This window comes from Hyla sarda, chromosome 10 (assembly GCF_029499605.1).
Source record: "Hyla sarda isolate aHylSar1 chromosome 10, aHylSar1.hap1, whole genome shotgun sequence".
In the NCBI taxonomy this organism is placed as follows: domain Eukaryota; kingdom Metazoa; phylum Chordata; class Amphibia; order Anura; family Hylidae; genus Hyla; species Hyla sarda.
Window position 1 is genome coordinate 109,053,738 of NC_079198.1, and position 19,233 is coordinate 109,072,970.

General features: G+C 39.0%; 1 protein-coding gene and 1 long non-coding RNA gene across 6 annotated transcripts in view; one reads left to right on the forward strand and one right to left on the reverse strand.

The window, feature by feature from the left end:
• LOC130294479 (protein CEPU-1-like) overlaps positions 1-19,233 on the reverse strand; it is a 721,573-nt gene that overhangs the window by 477,284 nt on the left and 225,056 nt on the right. The window lies entirely within an intron of this gene.
• Positions 8,069-19,233, forward strand: part of LOC130294481 (uncharacterized) — a 30,354-nt gene continuing 19,189 nt past the window's right edge. Inside the window, exon 1 of the long non-coding RNA XR_008848513.1 lies at positions 8,069-8,715. This is a non-coding gene — a long non-coding RNA (uncharacterized LOC130294481). The remainder of the gene's footprint in view (positions 8,716-19,233) is intronic.

Consider the following 19,233-nt stretch of genomic DNA (forward strand, 5'->3'; position numbering starts at 1 on the left):
GTACGTCTGAACGTACCCTAAGGGCTCATTCAGGGGTGGATCCGCAGTGTATTTTACGCTGCGGATCCACCGACAATGGACCCTACAGTGCTGCCTCCATCTGTGCCTGCTCATAACGGCAATCCTCCGCTACGTGCAGACACGCTTTGATGTGTATACTCGCGCACATCATGGCCACTCCTCCTAATCTCTGAGCTAGGCCGAGAGCAGCCGCGATGTGTGCATTGTCGGGGGATCCGCAGCGTAAAATATGCTGGGGATCCATCCGTGTAAATGAGCCCTAAGGACACAAGGCGTATGTGTACGCACAGTGCCTGCTCCCACTGTGTTGTATAAATCATTAGCTAGAACCCTCAGCTAATGCCAGACATCACCAATCAGGTTGATGTCTGACATTAACACTTTAGATGCCGCTATCAAAGTTGATGGTAGTGTCCAAAAGTTTTAATGTCTTAAGGTCCGAGCGTTTTTCCGTTTTTGTACTTTTGTTTTTTCCTCCTCACCTTTTAAAAATCATAACCCTTTCAATTTTGCACCTAAAAGTCCATATGATGCTTATTTTTTGCGCCACCAATTCTACTTTATAATGACATCAGTCATTTACCCAAAAATCTATGGCAAAAATGGAAAAAAAATCATTGTGTGTTTATATATATATATATATAAATATATGTGTGTGTGTGTATATATATATATATATATATATAAATATATGTGTGTGTGTGTGTATATATATATATATATATATATATATATATATAAATATATGTGTGTGTGTGTGTGTGTATATATATATATATATATATATATATATATATATATACACATACACGCACACACGTTTTAAAATTGCCCCCCCACTTTTGTCACTGGCCCCCCATGTGCCCCCCCTAAATTTGAATGCTGGAGACGCCACTGCCTGCACTGGATGTATATTGTTATCTCCCTGCCCTGGACCCATCTTCTTATGCTCTCCCTGCACTGGATGCATCTTCCCATAATGATCTCCATACACTGGACCCCCTCTTGTCATTTTCCTCGGGATGTTTCTTTTCATGATCTCCCTGCACTGGACATATCCATCTCTAATCATTTCCCTGGACTAGACATTTCATCTCCCCTTGATATCCCTGCACTGGACATATCCATCTCTAATCATTTCCCTGGACTAGACAGGTCATCTCCCCCTTGATATCCCTGCACTGGACGCATCTTTCCCTCATGATCTCCCTGCACTGGACATAGCCATCTCTAATCATTTCCCTGGACTAGACAGGTCATCTCCCCTTGATATCCCTGCACTGGACGCATCTTTCCCTCATGATCTCCCTGCACTGGAAGAGTCTTTCCTTGATAATAATAATTACTGGACATGTAATTTCATGAGCTCCTTTGCACTGGACATGTACTCTTCTTATCATTTCCCTACACTGGATGCATCTTCTCCTAATTTCATTGCACTGGATGTATCATCTCCTTATCATCTGTCTTCAATGGACACGTCTTCTCCTCATGATCTCTGTGCAATGGACCAATCTTCTCCACATCATCTACTTCAATCAAAATAGACCTTTGCAAAATGAGACTAGTGGTAAATGAGTCCCTATCAGACTGGAACTGTTTTAATGGAGGCCTGTAGAAATGGGACTACTGAAAAGTTGTTAAAAGGAAGCAGATAATTGTGTCAGGTTTGTTGGTAAAAACAAAAAAGGAAGAGACCACTGTGGTACTCAGCAGGAATGGCTAAAACCATAAAAATCCAAAAGCGAGCATTTAGTAATTATAAAAAAAAAAACGCATTGAAGATCGGGAAATCTACAAGATTAGGCAGAAAGAGGCCAAGCGAGTTATAAGAACTTCTAAAGCACACGCAGAAGATAAACTCAGTCATTCAGTGAAAAGGAGAGATCATGTCAAACTGATCATATTGATTTTTTTGACTGGGTGACTAAAATAATAGATGGCGGAGGGGCAGTAGACATCGCATATCTAGATTTTAGTAAGGCTTTTTACACTGTCCCACATAGAAGACTTATCAATAAACTACAGTCATTGGCCCACATTTATCATTGTAGTGTAAGTGCCGGAGCACCAAACTTATTAAAACTTATTAAATCTTATTTTCGGGGAAACACTGTAGCTTGGAAGAAAGACGTGACAGGCGGGGATATGATAGAAACTTTTAAATACATAAAGGGAATCAATACAGTAAAGGAGGAGAAGATATTTAAAAGAAGAAAAATTACCCCAAGAGGACATCGTTTTAAATTAGAGGGACAAAGATTTAAAAGTAATATCGGGAAGTATTACTTTACTGAGAGAGTAGTGGATGCATGGAATAGCCTTCCTGTAGAAGTGGTCGCTGCAAATACAGTGAAGGAGTTTAAACATGCATGGGATAAGCATAAGGCTATCCTTCATATAAGATAGGGCCAGGGACTATTCATAGTATTCAGATTATTGGGCAGACTAGATGGGCCAAATGGTTCTTATCTGCCGATGTTTCTATGATCATTGCACTGGACGCTTTTTCCCCTCATGATCACATTGGTCACTTTTCCTCTTCTTAGTTTACCTGCACTGGACACGTCTTCCCTCATGATCACATTGGTCACTTTTCCTCTTCATAGTTTACCTGCACTGGACACGTCTTCCCTCATGATCACATTGGTCACTTTTCCTCTTCATAGTTTACCTGCACTGGACACGTCTTCCCTCATGATGTCCCTGCACTTGATGCTTCATCCCCTTATGATCTCTCTGCACCAGATGTGTCTTCTACTTATGATCACCCTGGAGTGAACTCGTCTTCCCTTCATAATCTACCTGCACTGGACACGTCTGTGTCGACTTACTAGGAATAGCAGTGAGTGGACACTAGATGGCTCTACAAACCTTCTCATCCATTGTCTCCGCTTCCCCATATATCAGCACATTCCTCGCACCGTTCTGCTCCCCAGTGACTCTAAATATTTCCCTGTCACTCGCAGATATCAGAACAGTAGGGGATGAATTATGGGAGGACTTTCTCCTCCACTATTTGTGAGGACTCATTTTCCCCGAGGGCAATAACCTTGTTTGCATAAGAAATTTGCATTTTTAGAAAAATTCTGTATTTAAGGCGACAAGATAATTAATAATGATAATTAGTGATCATTAGAGTCGGGTAATTGGTTAATAGCTTTATAATGAGGAATATGGAGCCACCATTCTGCTGGGGTCCATCCATGTTATCCAATGAGGCTCAATGTGATGCCGGAAGCATCCATGAAAACCTCCAACATGGCAGACTGGGACTCACCTGAAAAATCAGTTACCCCAAATACACAACTCTCAGGATGTCCCCTCTATTGCTACATGACGTGTAATGTAAGGTCTATAACATGACACCTGACACCTACTATACAACATAACACCTATTATATAACAATAAACCTATAATATGATATCTATAACATAAGATCTATAGTACTAGGCTTATAATGTATGGCCTAACACATGATGGCTCTAACCAGGGGCATATCTATAGGGGGTGCAGTGGTAGCAGTCGCACCGAGGCTCTGGTGTCTAAGGGGACCCCAAAGCAAATCTGCCCCATAAGAAACCAGTTTTATACTTGGCACATCTTGCAGATTTTGCATTGGGGCCCAGAAGCTACAAGTTACGCCTCTGCCTATAACATGAGAGCTATAACATGATGCATATCAAATGAGTCTAACATGGGGTCTATAGCATGAGTATAGTGCTAAAACATTACATTGGGGCATATATTGTGACCTGTACAAATTAGTTCACAGAACATAAGCAGAAAAATAAAGGTAGTACATAAAACAGAACATAACTTAAACAGTCCCTGAATAAAAGTGAATTCCGGAGGAAATGACAAAACTATACATAAAAAAATCTAAGCAATAACCGCTAAGGAGCCCAGATATGACAACTGTATGAAAGAATACAAGAGGCAAATTCATGGTGAGGAAGGGCTGAATCGTCGTGTTGAATTCATGGAGCAATGTGTCATGGGTGAAGAACCCCATGCATGCCAAACTTTTTAAACATTTTCAGGGTATTTTCTGGTTTTATACATGATTTGGGAGAAGGGGACCACTGCATTAACCAACTTTCACCAACTATTTAGGGTAGGAGAGTGCGTGTCTATCCAGCAAAGGGCAATAGCTTTTCTAGTCCAAAAAATAACTTACGTACATTTTTTTAGTCATGATGGGGCCAAACCTCCTAAAAGAGTATACCAAATAGGCATACCAATGGATCTAAAAGGAACAGCCAGAGCAATTGGAACAACTCGGCCCAAAAGGACAATATGAAGAGACAAGCCGAAACCATTTGCCAAAAATCAGCCTTAAAGGGGTACTCCGGTGAAAAACTTTTATTTTTATTTATTTTTTTATATCAACTAGTGCCAGAAAGTTAAACAGATTTGTAAATTACTTCTATTAAAAAATCTTAATCCTTCCTGTACTTATTAGCTGCGGAATACTACAGTGGAAATTCTTTTCCGTTTGAAACACGGAGCTGTCTGCTGAATCACGAGCACAGTGCTCTCTGCTGACATCTCTGTCCATTTTAGGAACTGTCCAGGGTAAAAGGAAATCCCCATAGCAAACATATGCTGTTCTGGACAGTTCATAAAATGGACAGAGATGTCAGCAGAGAGCACTGTGCTCGTGATTCAGCAGAGAGCTCTGTGCTCGTGATGTCAGCAGAGAGCGCTGTGTTCCAAAAAGAAAAGAATTTCCTCTGTAGTATTCAGCAGCTAATAAGTACAGGAAGGATTAAGATTTTTTTAATAGAAGTCATTTACAAATCTGTTTATCTTTCTGACACCAGTTGATTTAAAAAAAAAAAAAAAAAAGGTTTTCACCGGAGTACCCCTTTAAGGGCATGGCATCGGTGACAATATCTGAGGGTAAGTAAAATAACAGTGATAAATTATACAGTTGGATACATTTATTGTTGGCCACCTGAGACACCACTAGATGAGAAGATAAAATCTCCTACATGTCATCTGACGATAGATTGGGAATAAATAAGTAAACATCAGATTATGCCAAAAAGGTAGGTCAGACGGCACATCAGTGAAGAGATATTTCCCTTTAGTTGCCCTCCAAACCTGAATGGCTAGCTTATGAATGAGTGTCCCCTCCACCCAGTGGGGATCCCTTCAACCCAGGGCAGAGGGAGGGAATACGGATGACAGAGGCTAGATATCTTTCAGCATTAGGTAGTGGATCTAAGAGAATGAGGGACCCTAGGGTAATGTCGGTCCAACATGGGGCACCAAATTAAAGTCACCCATACAAATAAAATGAGTCATAGGGTTCCCGGCCACAAACATAAATGCCTGGTGCAGAATATCCAGAATGACAGGAAGTTATAAATACAAAGTAAAAAATAGGTGCATTTTTAATGAAGACATGTGTGGTGTCCCAGCACAGGTGGCTGTCCTGAGGACTGATTTGGGCATCCTGGCAGCACAGTGTTGGGCCCACTGGCGTTCCTTTGTCATATAGGTGTATAATGTAATATAAAATAATATATTTACTTTAAATTAATTTAGTTATTATTCCATGCGTGTATTACTGTGCCTTTAAAATTGTGTGCAGCAGATCCCATGTGACCATGCGAGCCAATGAGACCCCAAACTATACCTCTGTATAGTGAGGTGCAGGGGAGGAGTTAGTTCGCCCAGTGTGTACTCCTAAGCAACAGCTAAGGTCAGGTGTGCTGAGTCGTGTGTCCTAAGTGAGTCCTACACTGGTCATCCTACAAGTGTCACTCGCGGGAGAACTATATGTCCCTGCAGAATTGTCTACAGTGCCTTGGAAGGACCCTAGCTACAAATTCTACAATCCCATCCGGTGAAAAGCACCACCACTGATCTCTCACACTAAGGCCAGCTGTTTGTGTTATACCAACTTCACAAGCTCAGTAAAAGCAGTTAACCGTGACCTTACATTGGTGTGTTTATTGACTCATCGTGTCTGGCCCAGGAAGACTGCTTCCCACCTTCGGAACGTGGATCTATTAAACAGTGCCCTGGTGTAACGAAGTGAACAAGGAACGTCCTACTAACACACAGTGGCTGCAACACATACATAAAGACTGGAGGATGGGAATGAGTGCTGTGCCCTTTGGATCCACAGTCTAGAAAGGATACATACCACACCAGAGGTGAGATGCGTGTCCTGAAGGGTAATAATGTAGGGGTTAAAGCGCCTGATGTGAAAGAAGACCAAAAAGCGTTTCTTGGTAGTAACCCAACTCCTAACCTTAAAGAGAGTTAGGGCACAGAAAGTAGAGAAAAACAATAACAAACAGCGGGACATTAAATGTAGAACAAAGAGAGGAACATTCGTCATAGTATACAAAATCTGTTAGGTTTACGAGACATAGGCGCTGGGGAAAGAACCAAAACAAATGAACAGCTCACTCAATGATGAAAACTCCTGCACAGTGCAGACAGGAAAATTGAATACAGGCAGTGCTAGTATTAGTAAAAGTGGCTCCATCTAGTGGGGAGAGCCTGCATAGTATAATCTCATACACCATCCCTTGTGAACACCAAGAGGCAATAGGAGCACCATATATATATATATATATATATATATATATATATATATATATATATATATATATATTAGCCCAAAATAACCAAAGACCAGCCCCTGCAACAAACATAGTAGAGGGGGTTGGCAGTTCAGACACAGAGTGATAGCAGTGGAGGCAAATGAAAGGTCTCAGGCAAAATGCTGCCAGAAGATAAGAATATATCTAACAGTGTAAAAGCCAAAACGGATTCCATACATTACACCTAGACAATCCCTCAAGTCAGGAGAGTGACAGGTGAGCAGAAGAAAGATAAAAGCTCAAAGCAGCATAGTAACAAGGAGAACGGGAGAGGATATGCATGCCTGCAGAGCGTCCATAACAGTAAACTTAATGTGGAGGGGATCTCTGTAGGAGAGTCAGCCAGTCGTCAGACTCCAGAGGGGTAGAGAAGAAAATAGCGTGGTCAGCATCCACAATACGCAGCCTAGCTGGGTACACCATGAAGTAGGGTATGCCTTTATTCCGCAGTCCTGCCCTGATGGCAGAGGATATGGCCCTGCGTCATTGCAAATCCGATAAACAGTCCGGAAAAATGAAAACCTTGCCATAATTGTAGGTAATCTCTGGAATTCAAATAGTGAAAAAAACGGACACGGTCGCACATCTACAACATGCACAATGATCTAAGGCTTCTCAGCAAAATGTATTAAACCAACAGGTTGTTAGTATACTTGATGATCATGAAGTGAAAGCCCACTAGCCACGTCATGGCCACCTGTAAGTAGCGGGTCCCTAACATCCCCAGCATATAATGGCGCAGCACTGAGCGGCGACCAACACCGCCTCAATGACCCACTGGCAGAGAAGCCCCAGTGCCGCCCGACAAGACCCTGGCACACGTCTCCCCACAGACACAGTGCTGCAGCAGCAATGGACGCTACACAGCGCAGCAGCAGTGTGAACAGGTGACAAAGCTCACTTACACCCAGATGTAATCTCCGGAATGGGGAGCGCTGAGTAAAGTATCAGGTCACAGTCATTGCAGTTCAACATCCTAGTCACCAGTGTCCATAGCAGGGACCCTATAGGCGCTCAACTACACAGGCTGTAGAGATGAGTACATCAGGGAACAGTTCCTTTAGCCAGGTCTCAATAAAGGGCGCAGAGTTCTGACCCTCAGCACGCTCCACTAATCCAATAATTTAGAGAATATTTCGGTTTAGCTGGTTCTCAGGATTATCACTCTTCTACCTAACTCGCTCCAGTTGGGTTTGCTAGGAGGTAATGGCATTGGGCAGGGGTGCCAGAGTGTCTGCTGCTCTAGACATAGTGGGGGAGATTTATCAAAACCTGTGCAGAGGAAAATTTGCCCAGTTGCCCATAACAACCAATCAGATCGCTTCTTTCATTTCTAATGAGCCCTCTGCAAAATGAAAGAAGCGATCTGATTGGTTGCTATGGGCAACTGGGCAAATTTTCCTCTGCACAGGTCTTGATAAAACTCCCCCTCTGTGTTCAGCCTCAGTAATACTCTTCCTGGGGGATTGCATGTCGCGTCTAAGGAGCCCAACATCCACTTTTATCTCCTCCATATTGCCATTCAGCCATGTCTTGCAGGCATAGATAGCATGGAGAGGGGGAGGGCTGACCTGTTTAAGCATAGGTTTTGAGTCCTCAGCAGCAGCAAGCAGGTACTCGGGGTGTCCTAGCACTCTCCAGCAGGCAGTGCCACTGCACCGTCAGCACCATTTTGAGCCTCCCCACAGGCAAAATCCTGGAGTTTTTCCAGAGCTGTCCAGTCCTCCTCAGGTATTTTTTCCACAGATTCACAGCTCGTACAGTAAAGAACCAGATCCTAGTGTGACTATTCCACAGATTCACAGCTCTTAAAGTAAAGAACCAGATCCTAGGGTGACTATTCCACAGATTCACAGCTCGTACAGTAAAGAACCAGATCCTAGGGTGACTACTCCCCAGAACTACAGTTCATACAGTAAAGAACCAGTTTCTGAAGTATTACAGCTCTTACAGTAAAGCTCCTGGGGTGATTACTTCATATCTACAGCTCTTATGGTAAAGAATCAGCCTCCTCGGTGCCTATTCCATGGATTCACAGCTCACACAAAACACAAAACGACTCCGGAGGTGACTATTTCACAAATTCCCCTGCCCAACTATTTTTTATATACCGGTACTGGACTCTGGTATGTAGGTATTTCACAGAGTATAAAGCAACTTCACATAGTTATTATATACAGTACAGGACTCCTCTATGTAGTTATTATATACAGTACAGGACTCCTCTATGTAGTTATTATATACAGTACAGGACTCCTCTATGTAGTTATTATATACAGTACAGGACTCCTCTATGTAGTTATTATATACAGTACAGGTCTCCTCTATGTAGTTATTATATACAGTACAGGACTCCTCTATGTAGTTATTATATACAGTACAGGACTCCTCTATGTAGTTATTATATACAGTACAGGACTCCTCTATGTAGTTATTATATACAGTACAGGTCTCCTCTATGTAGTTATTATATACAGTACAGGACTCCTCTATGTAGTTATTATATACAGTACAGGACTCCTCTATGTAGTTATTATATACAGTACAGGTCTCCTCTATGTAGTTATTATATACAGTACAGGACTCCTCTATGTAGTTATTATATACAGTACAGGACTCCACTATGTAGTTATTATATACAGTACAGGACTCCTCTATGTAGTTATTATATACAGTACAGGACTCCTCTATGTAATCTGTTTTTGTATCGGTACCATTTTGGTATTGATATGACTTTTGAATCACTTTTAACTTTTTTTTAGGGATATTATAAAAATTGCAATTCTGGGGTTTGGTATTTTTTTGTTTTTTTTTACATTTATGTAATTTACCGTATGGGATACATAATGTTATATTTTAATAGTTCGTACAATCACGCACGCAGCGATACCAAATATGTTTATTATTATTATTATTATTATTATGTTTACATGTTTTTATATAGGAAGAGGGGGTTGTTACGCCGAGCGCTCCGGGTCCCTGCTCCTCCCCGGAGCGCTCGCGGCGTTTCTCTCCCTGCAGCGCCCCGATCAGACCCGCTGACTGGGAGCGCTGCACTGACATTGCCGGCGGGGATGCGATTCGCATAGCGGGACGCGCCCGCTCGCGAATCGCATCCCAAGTCACTCACCTGTCCCGGTCCCCGGCTGTCATGTTCTGGCACGCGCGGCTCCGCTCTCTAGGGCGCGCGCGCGCCAGCTCTCTGAGATTTAAAGGGCCAGTGCACCAATGATTGGTGCCTGGCCCAATCAGCCTAATTAGCTTCCACCTGCTCCCTGGCTATATTACCTCACTTCCCTTGCACTTCCTTGCCGGATCTTGTTGCCTTAGTGCCTAGAGAAAGCTTCTACTGTGTTTACCATTACTGTGTTCCTGACCTCCTGCTATTACTATTGACTACGAACCTTGCTGCCTGCCCCGACCTTCTGCTACGTCTGACCTTGCTCTTGTCTACTCCCTTGTACCGCGCTTATCTCAGCAGTCAGAGAGGTTGAGCCGTTGCCAGTGGATACGACCTGGTTGCTACCGCCGCAGCAAGACTATCCCGCTTTGCGGCGGGCTCTGGTGAAAACCAGTAGCAACTTAGAACCGGTCCACCGACACGGTCCACGCCAATCCCTCTCTGGCACAGAGGATCCACCTCCAGCCAGCCGAATCGTGACAGGGGTGATTTGAACTTATAATATGGAAGGAGTTAATGTGTGTCTTTGAAACTTTTATGAAAACATGTTTTTTTTTTTTTTTTAACACTTTATTAGTCCCTTAGGGACTAATCATAGATTCCTCATACAGATCAATAGAGTTCAATTGAACTCCATTGATCTGTGTGCTCTGCAATCCATTGATAGAGATTAGTCCAGTCAGGGTCCATCAATAACAGAGCCACGGACACCAGGGAAGCATCCACCCCACCAGGGAAGCATCCACCCCACTAGGCCACCAGGGAGCATTCACATGTCTCTTGGGACTCCGCTGTCAGCTTTGACAGCGGCGATCTAAAGGGTTATTAGCCAGCTGCGGCAATCGCCGCATGCTGGCTATTAGCGATGGCCCCCGGCTACTGAAATCAGCTGGGGGCTGGAGAGTATGGAGCGGGCTTGAGTCAGGAGCCTTCTCCATACACTCCTCCGAGCCCCGCCGTGCTTGTCGGGGGTTTTCAGGTCCGGCCCTGCAGGGCAAAGGGCCTGAAAAATTGACCTGCCCGGTGCCCGGAACTGCATGTCCCCGGCGTTAGGCAATAGGAATTCCACATGCCTGTAAGTATATATGATTTAATGTATATTTACTATATGCATGTTCCAGTATAACCTCCGAACAGCTAAAAGTATTTCTGTTAAACTTTGTACACATGTTTCTTATACGTCAAAGAAAAATATAGTTCAGTTTAGGGTTGTCTCAGCAGTCTCAAAGTGATACAACCAAGAGAGGTACTGGAAGCCCTATGCCTGAGTCTGTTTGGTAAATCCCATGGAAGTCTCCTGGTAGAGTTACTCTCAGGCTGCAGAGATTGCCTGGGAGTAATTAAAACCCTTCCACAGGGTCATGGTAAAATAAGATTTAACTGTCCAGCAGGCAGGTGCAGAAAATACTTAGTGCAGTGGCAGGGAAAGGGGATGTGGCAAGTAAGGGTAAGGAGATTTATTACGGACTAAGAGAAGAGTCAGGGGGTTAAAAAACACATCAGTTTTGAGAAGAAAAAAAAACAGTACATAATTTATCTATGTAGTTATTATATATTTAACTCTGATATGTAGGTATTTTAAATCCACTTAATGTAGCTACTATATACAGTACAGGACTCCTCTATGTAAATATTATATACAGTACAGGACTCCTCTACGTGGTTATTATATACAGTACAAGACTCCTCTATGTAGTTATTATATACAGTACAGGACTCATCTATGTAGTTATTATATACAGTACAATACTCCTCTATGTAGTTATTATATACAGTACAGGACTCCTCTATGTAGTTATTATATACAGTACAGGACTCATCTATGTAGTTATTATATACAGTACAATACTCCTCTATGTAGTTATTATATACAGTACAGGACTCCTCTATGTAAATATTATATACAGTACAGGACTCCTCTATGTAAATATTATATACAGTACAGGACTCCTCTATGTAGTTATTATATACAGTACAGGACTCCTCTATGTAAATATTATATACAGTACAGGACTCCTCTATGTAGTTATTATATACAGTACAGGACTCCTCTATGTAAATATTATATACAGTACAGGACTCCTCTACGTGGTAATTATATACAGTACAAGACTCCTCTATGTAGTTATTATATACAGTACAGGACTCATCTATGTAGTTATTATATACAGTACAGGACTCATCTATGTAGTTATTATATACAGTACAGGACTCCTCTATGTAGTTATTATATACAGTACAGGACTCCACTATGTAGTTATTATATACAGTACAGGTCTCCTCTATGTAGTTATTATACACAGTACAGGACTCCTCTATGTAGTTATTATATACAGTACAGGACTCCTCTGTGTAGATATTATATACAGTACAGGACTCCTCTGTGTAGTTATTATATACAGTACAGGACTCCTCTGTGTAGTTATTATACACAGTACAGGACTCCTCTGTGTAGTTATTATATACAGTACAGGTCTCCTCTATGTAGATATTATATACAGTACAGGACTCCTCTATGTAGTTATTATATACAGTACAGGTCTCATCTATGTAGTTATTATATACAGTACAGGACTCATCAATGTAGTTATTATATACAGTACAGGACTTCTCTATGTAGTTATTATATACAGTACAGGACTCCTCTATGTAGTTATTATATACAGTGCAGGACTCCTCTATGTAGTTATTATATACAGTACAGGACTCCTCTATGTAGTTATTATATACAGTACAGGACTCCTCTATGTAGATATTATATACAGTACAGGACTCCTCTATGCAGTTATTATATACAGTACAGGACTCCTCTATGCAGTTATTATATACAGTACAGGACTCCTCTATGTAGTTATTATATACAGTACAGGACTCCTCTATGTAGTTATTATATACAGTACAGGTCTCCTCTATGTAGTTATTATATACAGTACAGGTCTCCTCTATGTAGTTATTATATACAGTACAGGACTCCTCTATGTAGTTATTATATACAGTACAGGACTCCTCTATGTAGTTATTATATACAGTACAGGACTCCTCTATGTAGTTATTATATACAGTACAGGACTCCTCTATGTAGTTATTATATACAGTACAGGACACCTCTATGTAGTTATTATATACAGTACAGGTCTCCTCTATGTAGTTATTATATACAGTACAGGACTCCTCTATGTAGTTATTATATACAGTACAGGACTCCTCTATGTAGTTATTATATACAGTACAGGACTCCTCTATGTAGTTATTATAAACAGTACAGGACTCCTATGTAGTTATTATATACAGTACAGGACTCCTCTATGTAGTTATTATATACAGTACAGGACTCCTCTATGTAGTTATTATATACAGTACAGGACTCATCTATGTAGTTATTATATACAGTACAGGACTCATCTATGTAGTTATTATATACAGTACAGGACTCCTCTATAGTTATTATATACAGTACAGGACTCCTCTATGTAGTTATTATATACAGTACAGGACTCCTCTATGTAGTTATTATATACAGTACAGGACTCCTCTATGTAGTTATTATATACAGTACAGGTCTCCTCTATGTAGTTATTATATACAGTACAGGACTCCTCTATGTAGTTATTATATACAGTACAGGACTCCTCTATGTAGTTATTATATACAGTACAGGACTCCACTATGTAGTTATTATATACAGTACAGGTCTCCTCTATGTAGTTATTATACACAGTACAGGACTCCTCTATGTAGTTATTATATACAGTACAGGACTCCTCTATGTAGTTATTATATACAGTACAGGACTCATCTATGTAGTTATTATATACAGTACAATACTCCTCTATGTAGTTATTATATACAGTACAGGACTCCTCTATGTAGTTATTATATACAGTACAGGACTCATCTATGTAGTTATTATATACAGTACAATACTCCTCTATGTAGTTATTATATACAGTACAGGACTCCTCTATGTAAATATTATATACAGTACAGGACTCCTCTATGTAAATATTATATACAGTACAGGACTCCTCTATGTAGTTATTATATACAGTACAGGACTCCTCTATGTAAATATTATATACAGTACAGGACTCCTCTATGTAGTTATTATATACAGTACAGGACTCCTCTATGTAAATATTATATACAGTACAGGACTCCTCTACGTGGTAATTATATACAGTACAAGACTCCTCTATGTAGTTATTATATACAGTACAGGACTCATCTATGTAGTTATTATATACAGTACAGGACTCATCTATGTAGTTATTATATACAGTACAGGACTCCTCTATGTAGTTATTATATACAGTACAGGACTCCACTATGTAGTTATTATATACAGTACAGGTCTCCTCTATGTAGTTATTATACACAGTACAGGACTCCTCTATGTAGTTATTATATACAGTACAGGACTCCTCTATGTAGATATTATATACAGTACAGGACTCCTCTGTGTAGTTATTATATACAGTACAGGACTCCTCTGTGTAGTTATTATACACAGTACAGGACTCCTCTGTGTAGTTATTATATACAGTACAGGTCTCCTCTATGTAGATATTATATACAGTACAGGACTCCTCTATGTAGTTATTATATACAGTACAGGTCTCATCTATGTAGTTATTATATACAGTACAGGACTCATCAATGTAGTTATTATATACAGTACAGGACTTCTCTATGTAGTTATTATATACAGTACAGGACTCCTCTATGTAGTTATTATATACAGTGCAGGACTCCTCTATGTAGTTATTATATACAGTACAGGACTCCTCTATGTAGTTATTATATACAGTACAGGACTCCTCTATGTAGATATTATATACAGTACAGGACTCCTCTATGCAGTTATTATATACAGTACAGGACTCCTCTATGCAGTTATTATATACAGTACAGGACTCCTCTATGTAGTTATTATATACAGTACAGGACTCCTCTATGTAGTTATTATATACAGTACAGGTCTCCTCTATGTAGTTATTATATACAGTACAGGTCTCCTCTATGTAGTTATTATATACAGTACAGGACTCCTCTATGTAGTTATTATATACAGTACAGGACTCCTCTATGTAGTTATTATATACAGTACAGGACTCCTCTATGTAGTTATTATATACAGTACAGGACTCCTCTATGTAGTTATTATATACAGTACAGGACACCTCTATGTAGTTATTATATACAGTACAGGTCTCCTCTATGTAGTTATTATATACAGTACAGGACTCCTCTATGTAGTTATTATATACAGTACAGGACTCCTCTATGTAGTTATTATATACAGTACAGGACTCCTCTATGTAGTTATTATAAACAGTACAGGACTCCTATGTAGTTATTATATACAGTACAGGACTCCTCTATGTAGTTATTATATACAGTACAGGACTCCTCTATGTAGTTATTATATACAGTACAGGACTCATCTATGTAGTTATTATATACAGTACAGGACTCATCTATGTAGTTATTATATACAGTACAGGACTCCTCTATAGTTATTATATACAGTACAGGACTCCTCTATGTAGTTATTATATACAGTACAGGACTCCTCTATGTAGTTATTATATACAGTACAGGACTCCTCTATGTAGTTATTATATACAGTACAGGTCTCCTCTATGTAGTTATTATATACAGTACAGGACTCCTCTATGTAGTTATTATATACAGTACAGGACTCCTCTATGTAGTTATTATATACAGTACAGGACTCCACTATGTAGTTATTATATACAGTACAGGTCTCCTCTATGTAGTTATTATACACAGTACAGGACTCCTCTATGTAGTTATTATATACAGTACAGGACTCCTCTATGTAGATATTATATACAGTACAGGACTCCTCTGTGTAGTTATTATATACAGTACAGGACTCCTCTGTGTAGTTATTATACACAGTACAGGACTCCTCTGTGTAGTTATTATATACAGTACAGGTCTCCTCTATGTAGATATTATATACAGTACAGGACTCCTCTATGTAGTTATTATATACAGTACAGGTCTCATCTATGTAGTTATTATATACAGTACAGGACTCATCAATGTAGTTATTATATACAGTACAGGACTTCTCTATGTAGTTATTATATACAGTACAGGACTCCTCTATGTAGTTATTATATACAGTGCAGGACTCCTCTATGTAGTTATTATATACAGTACAGGACTCCTCTATGTAGTTATTATATACAGTACAGGACTCCTCTATGTAGATATTATATACAGTACAGGACTCCTCTATGCAGTTATTATATACAGTACAGGACTCCTCTATGTAGTTATTATATACAGTACAGGACTCCTCTATGTAGTTATTATATACAGTACAGGACTCCTCTATGTAGTTATATACAGTACAGGTCTCCTCTATGTAGTTATTATATACAGTACAGGTCTCCTCTATGTAGTTATTATATACAGTACAGGACTCATCTATGTAGTTATTATATACAGTACAGGACTCCTCTATGTAGTTATTATATACAGTACAGGTCTCCTCTATGTAGTTATTATAAACAGTACAGGACTCCTATGTAGTTATTATATACAGTACAGGACTCCTCTATGTAGTTATTATATACAGTACAGGACTCCTCTATGTAGTTATTATATACAGTACAGGACTCCTCTATGTAGTTATTATATACAGTACAGGACTCATCTATGTAGTTATTATATACAGTACAGGACTCCTCTATAGTTATTATATACAGTACAGGACTCCTCTATGTAGTTATTATATACAGTACAGGACTCCTCTATGTAGTTATTATATACAGTACAGGACTCCTCTATGTAGTTATTATATACAGTACAGGACTCCTCTATGTAGTTATTATATACAGTACAGGACTCCTCTATGTAGTTATTATATACAGTACAGGACTCCTCTATGTAGTTATTATATACAGTACAGGACTCCTCTATGTAGTTATTATATACAGTACAGGACTCCTCTATGTAGTTATTATATACAGTACAGGACTCCTCTATGTAGTTATTATATACAGTACAGGACTCCTCTATGTAGTTATTATATACAGTACAGGACTCCTCTATGTAGTTATTATATACAGTACAGGACTCCTCTATGTAGTTATTATATACAGTACAGGACTCCTCTATGTAGTTATTATATACAGTACAGGACTCCTCTATGTAGTTATTATATACAGTACAGGACTCCTCTATGTAGTTATTATATACAGTACAGGACTCCTCTATGTAGTTATTATATACAGTACAGGACTCCTCTATGTAGTTATTATATACAGTACAGGACTCCTCTATGTAGTTATTATATACAGTACAGGATTCCTCTATGTAGTTATTATATACAGTACAGGACTCCTCTATGTAGTTATTATATACAGTACAGGACTCCTCTATAGTTATTATATACAGTACAGGACTCCTCTATGTAGTTATTATATACAGTACAGGACTCCTCTATGCAGTTATTATATACAGTACAGGACTCCTCTATGCAGTTATTATATACAGTACAGGACTCATCTATGCAGTTATTATATACAGTACAGGACTCCTCTATGTAGTTATTATATACAGTACAGGACTCCTCTATGTAGTTATTATATACAGTACAGGACTCCTCTATGTAGTTATTATATATAGTACAGGACTCCTCTATGTAGTTATTATATACAGTACAGGACTCCTCTATGTAGTTATTATATACAGTACAGGACTCCTCTATGTAGTTATTATATACAGTACAGGACTCCTCTATGTAGTTATTATATACAGTACAGGACTCCTCTATGTAGTTATTATATACAGTACAGGACTCCTCTATGTAGTTATTATATACAGTACAGGACTCCTCTATAGTTATTATATACAGTACAGGACTCCGCTATGTAGTTATTATATACAGTACAGGACTCCTCTATGTAGATATTATATACAGTACAGGACTCCTCTATGTAGTTATTATATACAGTACAGGACTCCTCTATGTAGTTATTATATACAGCACAGGACTCCTCTATGTAGTTATTATATACAGTACAGGACTCCTCTATGTAGTTATTATATACAGTACAGGACTCCTCTATGTAGTTATTATATACAGTACAGGACACCTCTATGTAGTTATTATATACAGTACAGGACTCCTCTATAGTTATTATATACAGTACAGGACTCCTCTATGTAGTTATTATATACAGTACAGGACTCCTCTATGTAGTTATTATATACAGTACAGGACTCCTCTATGTAGTTATTATATACAGTACAGGACTCCTCTATGTGGTTATTATATACAGTACAGGACTCCTCTATGTGGTTATTATATACAGTACAGGACTCCTCTATGTGGTTATTATATACAGTACAGGACTCCTCTACGTGGTAATTATATACAGTACAAGACTCCTCTATGTAGTTATTATATACAGTACAGGACTCATCTATGTAGTTATTATATACAGTACAGGACTCATCTATGTAGTTATTATATACAGTACAGGACTCCTCTATGTAGTTATTATATACAGTACAGGACTCCACTATGTAGTTATTATATACAGTACAGGTCTCCTCTATGTAGTTATTATACACAGTACAGGACTCCTCTATGTAGTTATTATATACAGTACAGGACTCCTCTGTGTAGATATTATATACAGTACAGGACTCCTCTGTGTAGTTATTATATACAGTACAGGACTCCTCTGTGTAGTTATTATACACAGTACAGGACTCCTCTGTGTAGTTATTATATACAGTACAGGTCTCCTCTATGTAGATATTATATACAGTACAGGACTCCTCTATGTAGTTATTATATACAGTACAGGTCTCATCTATGTAGTTATTATATACAGTACAGGACTCATCAATGTAGTTATTATATACAGTACAGGACTTCTCTATGTAGTTATTATATACAGTGCAGGACTCCTCTATGTAGTTATTATATACAGTGCAGGACTCCTCTATGTAGTTATTATATACAGTACAGGACTCCTCTATGTAGTTATTATATACAGTACAGGACTCCTCTATGTAGATATTATATACAGTACAGGACTCCTCTATGCAGTTATTATATACAGTACAGGACTCCTCTATGTAGTTATTATATACAGTACAGGACTCCTCTATGTAGTTATTATATACAGTACAGGACTCCTCTATGTAGATATTATATACAGTACAGGACTCCTCTATGTAGTTATTATATACAGTACAGGACTCCTCTATGTAGTTATTATATACAGTACAGGACTCCTCTATGTAGTTATATACAGTACAGGACTCCTCTATGTAGTTATTATATACAGTACAGGTCTCCTCTATGTAGTTATTATATACAGTACAGGACTCATCTATGTAGTTATTATATA